The sequence below is a fragment of the Perognathus longimembris genome, chromosome 21 (genome assembly GCF_023159225.1).
Source record: "Perognathus longimembris pacificus isolate PPM17 chromosome 21, ASM2315922v1, whole genome shotgun sequence".
Taxonomy (NCBI): domain Eukaryota; kingdom Metazoa; phylum Chordata; class Mammalia; order Rodentia; family Heteromyidae; genus Perognathus; species Perognathus longimembris.
The window spans coordinates 27,076,691-27,086,277 of record NC_063181.1 but is presented as its reverse complement, the minus strand read 5'-3'; the positions used below and the strand labels follow the sequence as shown (position 1 = coordinate 27,086,277).

General features: G+C 36.1%; 1 pseudogene; it reads left to right on the top strand.

Annotated features, from left to right (window-relative positions):
- The first annotated feature begins 8,744 nt into the window (after positions 1-8,744).
- Positions 8,745-8,862, top strand: LOC125339767 (annotated as a pseudogene).
- Positions 8,863-9,587: the final 725 nt, after the last annotated feature.

The window sequence follows — 9,587 nt, the reverse complement described above, 5'->3', positions numbered from 1 at the left end:
GCTCCAGATTAAAGAGGATGAAAGGAACCTGGTATCAAATCTATTTGTGGTACAGAATAGTTTTAGGACAATTTGCAAGAATTAAATCATCTATAGAGTATATAATAGTGACATCAATGTTAATTTCCCGATGTTGATATTTGTATTGTTGTTTAGAAGAAGAAGGTTCTTGTTTTGAAATGAACTTTGAAGTATTCAAGGACAGTGGCTAAAATATATATGTACCAGAGAAAGGTGCCTTTTCTATTTTTACACAGACAACACAACACTTCTGACACACACATGCATGTGGATTACTCCCCATCAAGAGGCAGTTCTCTGACACACACTGACCGAGTGTCTTCTAGTTTAATTCTTGATACTAATTGGATTTGGTACAGATCCCATAAATGAAGAACTTAATATGAGGGGAATGCCTCCTTTTCAGATACCAACTGCAAATTCCAAGCTGTGAGCTGTGTTTTACACGAACAGACTGTCAATTGGATTCTCTGGTTTCCTCTGAGGTTTCATGATTCGCACGGAGAGTTCCTTCATAGAAGTCAAGCAAATGTTTACCCATGCTTCCCTGTTTTTATAAAGAACATAGATAAGCAATTAAATGATAGAGGTGCTTAGGGTTCTGAATGTGGGAAGTCTTGTGAAACTTTCTGGAAGCATCATGGGACTTACTGTGTCTTCTCCAGCTACATCTACTCCAGGCACTGACACACACTGACATTTCAGAAGCCCTGAACCCCTGGACCCCATAGTTCAGAAAACTTTATGAAAGATTCTCCAAGCCCCCATAGTTGAGGGAACTTTATGAAAGCTTCCTCTCTTAGGGGAGATCAATTATTTATTTGGTCTTCAGGCGTTCTCCCCTTCCTAGAATATGGGATGCAATGCTCAAAGTTCTGAACTTGTAATTATGGTTTCATCTTGCTTATAGGCCAGCTCCATCCAGAGGCCTGCCAAGAATCAAGACATTTGAACAAAAAGGGCATTTCTATCACTTATAAAATGCAGAACTACTAGGAGTTCTATGTTGGGCAAAAATCAGGAAGTCAGTATCAGCACAGAAGTTACACCGAGTAGCTTAATTGCTGCAAAAAAAAAAAAATTCACAAAATTCACAAATCTGGGTTTGTGCCAGAAAATGAGGATGAAGACAAAATATTTATTAGGTATTATATCACAGTATTATTCTATCTCTGTGAGCGTGCGTGTGTGTGTGTGTGTGTGTGTGTGTGTGTGTGTGGTGCTGGACAAAAGGAGAGGAGAAGAGTGGGTAATATTTGAGATACATGGCCCTCTAAGAATTCTTTTTGTACTTTCATCTGACTCTGAAATTAGGTCAAAATTTTTGAAATTACAGCAAGAGAAAAGTATGAGGAAGAAGGCTGAAACTGAGATTCAATAATGAGGAATTTAAGGGTTCAGAAACAGTATGATCTGACGGCTGGGGATATGGCCTAGTGGCAAGAGTGCCTGCCTCATATACATGAGGCCCTGGGTTCGATTCCCCAGTACCACATATACAGAAAATGGCCAGAAGTGGCGCTGTGGCTCAAGTGGCAGAGTGCTAGCCTTGAGCAAAAAGAAGCCAGGGACAGTGCTCAGGCCCTGAGTCCAAGGCCCAGAACTGGCCAAAAAAAGAAAAAAAAAAAAAGGAACAGTATGATCCGAATCATGGGCACATGTCCAAGGTTGGCATGGAAAACGAAAGATCAATGGTTCATTCTCAGTAGTAGAATTTAGAACAGTAATTTTTCTACATATGAATAAATCTTATAACATTGATATGATCTCTGTGGACTATACCAGTGTCATTTCTTAGTTTTGATCAAGGTTGGGAGAAGAGTGCATAAATCCCCTTTTGCAACTTTCTATTAATCTATAATTATGCTAAAGTCTTTTTTAATGTAACTTTCTGACTTCCTCACAAAAGAAAATATTGTTTAAACTTTATATTAATATGACTGAATATTTTTCCTCTAACACTCTAAAAATATTTGCATTCATGGTAATAATTAACTACCAAATTTTACATGTTGTATAAATTTTCTAATCACAATTTCTGTAACTTTCTTCTTTACTATTGAAATCCATTTCATTCTGAACCTCTTTCTGATTTGATTGAAATTACAATTTTCAAAGTAATATAAAGCAAATGGAAGTTACAACCACACCACCAACAAGAATGGCAACCATGCATCTGGAAAAGATAAAAGGGTCAGTGGGGACAAATCATTGTATTATGGAACCAAAATAAATCAGAAGTGAAATTAACATGGTGCAGGACAGCATTAGAATGATGTTCTCTATAGTAGTTTTTCTCAATATCCTTTGAGGTATCTTCAACAATGATATAGACTTAAATAAGCAGTAATGTAGTTTCTGATAGCTAATGGATGTAGTGCTAGGATGACTGTAGCCCATGCTTAATGTGATTTCCTGAGCAAACCCTAGTGTGCCCATGGAATTTAGTTTGTTCCAGTCAATACATAAAGACAGGGCTTCTGTTCTTTAATCTCTATGTAAAGGTAGGAATGGAATTTGATAATCATCAGTTAGCAAACCCAATGATTGACTCCCAATTTCTGTTCTTTAATGCCCAGTTACCTTTCTACAAATCAAAGTTGACTCCTAGGCACTCGACTTTTCTCCTTGTTGAAATTGTTATTACTTATTAAAACCTATCCATGTGGCTTTAAGTAGTGTGTGAATTTTCTATTTTGATAGAGATTTAATTTTATTTGTATTTGATCTGTCACTAGGGTATTCAAATTTGCCTTAAGGGCCATGGGACTAAACATTTAATAAAATCTCAAGTAAAGTCTAATACTCACTTGATGCTTAGTTGCCCATCTGTTCTTCACTTGATATTTTGCTTTAATTTACTCCCATTCATTCTCATCAAAATAAGCAACAACTAAATGAGTTTCAGTGGAATGATAATAGGAGCTATTGAATGTTGAATCAAAATATGGGCCTGATAAGGTTTATCATGATATGTCAAATCATTCTGCTATATTTATCTGCCTGATCTAAAGTGGATGCTTTGCATCATACCAATGCTGAAGGGCTATTGAGTTCCCTCAATCCTGAAGTAAGCAGAGAAAACTCCAAAGCTGACTTATAATGGCAGGATTTGATTTAAGTTTTGGTGTTTTTCTACTGATTGCTTTTTTTTTTAAGTGTATGTGCCAGTCCTAAGGTTTGAACTCAAGGCCTGAGTGCTGTTCCTTAGCTTTTTACTCAAGGCTATTGCTCTACCACTTGAACTACAGCTCTACTTCCTGACTCTTGGTGGTTAGTTGGAGATATGTCTCATAGATTTTTCCTGTCCCAGATGGCTTTGAACTATGATCTTCAGTTTCAGTTTCTTGAGTAGCTTGGACTGTAGGCGTGAGTCACTAACACCTGGATACGAATTACTTTTTGTTTGTTTAAATAATGCTTTTAATTTAAATTTTATTGTAAAGGTGATGTATACAGAGGTTACAGTTATATATGACAGGTAATGGGTCTATTTCTTTTTGATCAGTGTCATCTCTTCCCTCATTTTCTCCAAGTTTTACACCTCCCAACTCCTTGACTCCCCCAGTTGCCTAATTCATTTCCAACATAGCGTGACTGATTACTTTTTGTTTTTTTTTTTGCCAGTCCTGGGGCTTAGACTCAGAGTCTGAGCACTGTCCCTGGCTGCTTTTTGCTCAAGGCTGAAATCTACCTCTTGAGCCATCCCGCCACTTCCTGCTTTTTCTGTTTATGTGGTAGCTGAGGAATCAAACCCAAGGTTTCATGCATGCTAGGCAAGCACTCTACCACTAATCCATATTCCTAGCTGATTACTTTTAACCACTTTTTGGTATATGCTTTCTGACCCATGGTTGGGCCAACTGATATTAAAGTCTTATCCCTCATCTCATCCCATCTTGTAACAACTATTACAAACCTCTAACCAGTCTCTTGCTTTGCCGTCTTTTGGATGGATCTAGTTGAGGAATTCTCCTTACTTGCCTCAAAATTTTCCAACAGATGAGAAATAAAGTTTTTCCTACTTTTTAGCTGTATATGAAGTGTTTCCATTTTGTTATCCAAGCTAAGTTGTTTGTGGTTGGCCACAACTTCAAAGTTTGCATTTTAAATACTTACATTTTGAAAGTGTCTTTTCAATTCATTCTATGCCCTTCCTGGGGAATAATTTGCCTCTCAAATGAAGCCTAATATGGAGATAATATAAATGTGCCAGTATATATTGTGGAACACTGAGGCTAGTATTGGCCATTTTATCAAGGCACTATGCAAGTTTTAACATTCATTCTCCAGCATGCCAAAGTTTCTGGATCGTACCAGAGTCTTGGAATGCTCTTCAGGTGAAAAATCACACATTTACAAAAACACATTTCATGTGTATTTCTCCTAAAAAAATATATATATATATATATATATATATATATATATGTATATCTTTAGGGAGCTTAGCAATGCTTGTGAAAACAGTGTAAAATCTTTCATTATTATATTATGGTTCCCTTTACTATATTCATTCCTTATAAATGTTTTGCATTCACTACTGACTTTTGACTTTGGGTGTGATATAATGAAAACATAGAAGCATGAAATATGAAATGGTGGTTATAATTTTCACCTCAAAAAGTTACTTTGCTGTTACTTGAGAATACTATCTTCTTATTGAAAAGAAATAGTCAAGAAGTTCATATTTTTAAAGAAATATTAAAAATACATGATGCCAGAAAAGATAAATTTTTTTCAAATTCTATTGGGCAAAGACAAATAAACATTTATACATTCATTCATTGGTTTGGCAGTCTCATAAATGCAGACTTGATTTTATTAAAGGAAAATAATCAGGCAAAGTGAGAAAGTAAGTAGAAAGGACATTTTATATAAAAATATAAGAGAGTTTAATATTAATTGAAGTCTAGTAATAAAATTCACTGTGCCATATTCAAATATTAGTACCAACAAAAAGAAATATCAGTTTTCTAAAGCAGCATAATGAAACATCTACTGTAATGTTGTCCTTCAAAGTGGGAGTGAGTTTCAATGGTCTTTTTTTATATACACAAAGCAGTAAGTATAGTGACTTCTCTGTTCAAGCCCCCAAACTATGATTAGAATACCCTAACTGAATATTTTAATTATTTCTCTATGGTTTATTTTTACACTACACCTTTTTTGATAGTATACATCTCAAACAAGCTAATAAAATTTTGTTTCTCCCTTCTGAGTATTTATGTTATAAGTCAAATGTTCCACTTATGGCATATTACCATGGAAAGTCATGACACATGTATGTTCTTGATGCTGGAAATCTTTCATGTTTTACACCATTCATTTGGGGCCAATTTCCAAGCAATAGGCTGCTGTTATTTACAAGCATCTGAGCAGCATAGCCATCACAAAAACAAGCAAGAATAATGTTAAAATGATAGGCCACCATGAGTAATTTCTGTTTACTCCCTGATAATTTTATTAAGTAGTTACCATTAGTTTCTTAGATATTTGAAGATAAAGAGCACAGGAAGTACCAGACACAGAAAGAAATCTAAATGCACTGTTGGAATTTGAAGTGACAAGTTCATTTGTAGAATTACATAGCAGGCATTAGCTTTTGCTTTTATTATTTAAGGAAAATGAAGACATTTGAGTTGGATGCAGAAGATAAAGAAGGCAAGGCGAAGATAAAAATATATCATACTTTGACTTAATGACTTAACCAAGACCCAGAAGAAGAACTTGATGGATTCTAGATGGTATAATGGGGACACACTGGTGGGATAGAATCCTAAAAGCTCAGATTGCAGAGTCTGGTGGGCTACCTTGCCTACCCTTGCACCTGATAGGAGCAACAAACCATGGAGGTTCTTGTGGTTCATATTTCATATCTTAGTGATATATCAGTTAACATTTGTGACAGAACTCAGGAACTACTCCAGATACTTTAAGTAGAAAGACATTTATTATAAGTTCAGTATCTCTAGAATCTATAGAAGGTATCATATGTAAATGAAGTGTTACTCTCTAGAATCATACTTACCAATGAACAAACTGTTAGAACTAGTATCTTGGAGGCTACCACACTGGAGGTAAAATTGAAAAATAAAAAGCCGACTCCAAAGCTACAAATCTCTGTTAATGTCCAAGAAGTTATGTAATGCACAGAGGCTGGCTACTGGAGTAACTTCATATTTCCATGATATTTATTGCCCCAACACCATCCAAACTTTCAGGAAAATATATTCCACCCGTTTCTTCTTCCAAATATCACATAGTTCATCAATCCAGGATCCTAGTATCAAGAGTATGATAACTTGGGGGGCTGGGGATATGGCCTAGTGGCAAGAGTGCCTGCCTCATATACATGAGGCCCTGGGTTCGATTCCCCAGCACCACATATACAGAAAATGGCCAGAAGTGGCGCTGTGGCTCAAGTGGCAGAGTGCTAGCCTTGAGCAAAAAGAAGCCAGGGACAGTGCTCAGGCCCAGAGTCCAAACCCCAGGACTGGCCAAAAAAAAAAGAGTATGATAACTTGGACTATTTTACAATTCCCCAAATGGAGAAAAGGTATAAGGGAGGACAACTGAACCAACACAGCATAGCCAAAAGAAATACTATCTAGAATGACATGCAAGAATGTGCATTTGAAACTTTGAATTATCTTTTGTGAAGTCAATATAAAAATACATATATAAAAACAAGCTATCATCACAACAAGACCATAAATTAGAATAGGAAAATTTTATGTGTACTTCCACTTTTGTTGTTATTTGCAGTATGGGAGTTGATTTACAGAACTGGGGGGAGGGGAAGAAATAACTTTTCTATTTAACTGGAAAAATTAAATACAAAATACATATTTCATATAGTCATATTTCAGATGACTTAAAGGTTCTGTAAGTCCACCAAAGAACAGAGAGGAGGTTCTTAGCAAACAAAAGGAAATAATTTACTTTAACCCTGGAAGTATGTGTGGTAGAATGGAAGAAAGGAGGTGAAGTTTGGAATAAAATTAAGAAGTCATAAAAATAGCCTTGCCAGGTCAGCGTGTATGTTACTTGAAATGAAAGAGAAAAACTGGCCACTCCAGTGTGGGCATGTTACATAGTATGTGGTACCTAATGCTCCTGCTCATGATGGGTGGATTATCTAAAGATGACCAATAAGAAAACATAGAGGTCACCTCCCATGTCTATTGGCACCGGGACAATGAAACAGTGTCCTCATCGTTTACTGAAAGAGTATATTTACTGGAGGGGAATAACCAGCCTGGGTGGGCACAGGTAAACGGAGTCTAGCACGAGTCTAGCACAAGCTAGGCAGGAGTCAGTAGAAAGGTTTCACTATAGAAGAGCTCTTCTCTACAGCAGAAAGTGTCTCAATTCCTAGGCTATGTTCACAGGCACCTCCTGTGCTTTACTCTGGAGAGCCAACGTTCTTTGAAATGGTTTGACATCACAAGAACCTCCATATCAGGAAGCATAAACCTTGGGTAGTAATGAAAAGAAAACACACCCTAAAATATATACCCATATACGTCCTTCCTGATGCCAGTCCCTAAAGTTCTGTTCTATGTCTCCATCATCTCCATCACTATGGATATATAATGTTAAAGTGTCCATAAAAAGGAAGCTGGAATTCAGAAACTGGAGTTTGATGAATAAAGCCTAAGAGGCTGAAGTCCTAAACATGAGGCCACTCTGTCGCCCCTACCTCAGAAAAGATTCAGAAATATTGTTATACCCCTTTGAGTGTAGGATTAAATTATCCTACCTTATGCTATCATTGTAGGATCTACCCAAACACCTGATAAGAAAGGTTTGATAATCATCTATGGAAATAGAAAATACAGGGTTCACATCTTTCAGAGTTATTATTCTTGGGTAATCCCTAAAATTTATTTACATGTGAGGTCATTATTTTATACCATATACTCCATGTGATTTTGTTTTCTTTGTATGTGATAGATCCATCCATCCTTCAGGTGTTTGTGAAAGTGGATGAGGAACTGCAAAGCTTATGACAGGGACCATCAAACCCTCCTGGCACAGAATTAAATACACTACCACAGACCAACTGATGTGTTGATGCTAATTCCCTATAGTTGTACCTCACATTATGGTAGTGCTTGACAAAGTCATTAATACTTAACTTTTAAAGTGTTAGCAAAGTGCTAAGAATGTAGCTGTAGCTCTATGTTGCATGAAATTTGCAATATTGAACATAATTCAGTCTGAATACTTTGTTAAATTTCTGGAGCATATGAAAAACTTATAAATCTAAATACACATTAAATCTTGTTTTCCTGGAAGTGTGGCATATGATATTTATAAAGGATCATTGTAACAACACTTTTCAATGTTTACCTTTGACTTTGGCTTTGGTATTGGATGACTGGGTCTCATTTCTTTACATGTAATGTTGATAAACATGCAACTCTACCCAAATGCTAAGGATTTCTAAATCCATTTTCTGAAGATATTATATGAACAGCTGGGTTACATTGGCTGGTTGCAGTAGTTACTGGACCTCAAAAAACCCCACAGGATTGCCCCCACTTTTGGATTTTACTGGTTAATTAGAGAGAAGCGTCTCACAGACTTTTTTGTCTAGGCTTGTTTCAAACTTCAGTCCTCAAATTTCAGCCTCCTGAATAGCTAGTTCACTGGTGTGAGCCACCAGTACCCTGCTTCAAAGAATTTCTTATAATCAACAGCCAACAAAAAAGAAATGAATTGCTTCTTGGCCTTTTGACTAAGATCAAGTGTAGTATCTGTTCTTATCAGTTTAAAAAAGAAATGAGACTCCAATTTTGTATGTACATTGTAAACTAAATTTGGCTGCTATATTTTATGTAATAATTTCTGCAAAGTCCTAGTTTTGTGTATTTGGTATAGATAATTCTTTATTCATTTGTTCGAATTGCTTATTATTAATTATGGAAATTTTAACTATCTACAAGTAATATTTCACTATCAATGGTTTGAAATGAGTGTTAAGCAAACCAAATGACAAAGAAATATAGACATGTGGCATTGTATTATAACACTATAAACTTTCTCAACAGTGAAACTTTTAAATATTATTTTTATAACACATACTGATAGGTTTGTTGTTTATGTTGACCTCCTCTTTTTTTTTGGCCAGTCCTGGTCCTTGGACTCAGGGCCTGAGCACTGTCCCTGGCTTCTTTTTGCTCAAGGCTAGCACTCTGCCACTTGAGCCACAGTACTACTTCTGGCCATTTTTTGTATATGTAGTGCTGGGGAATTGAACCCAGGGCTTCATGTATAGGAGGCAAGCACTCTTGCCACTAGGCCATATTCCCAGCTGTTGTTTATGTTGTAAATTAAAATATACCAACTTCCCCAAAAGATATAGTCTATCCCTATGTATGTTTCTTCTAAAGGACATCTCAGAAGATATTCCTGTGCACCTGGTAAAGCAGCATGAAAAATTTTAAGCACCATGATTCTTGTGTTATAGTATTTCCTTTACAGAAGCAATGCTGATATGATGTTTCTCTCTATGTAGACTACCTATCCTTTATTCATTCATTAAAAAGTGTTTGTTGAAT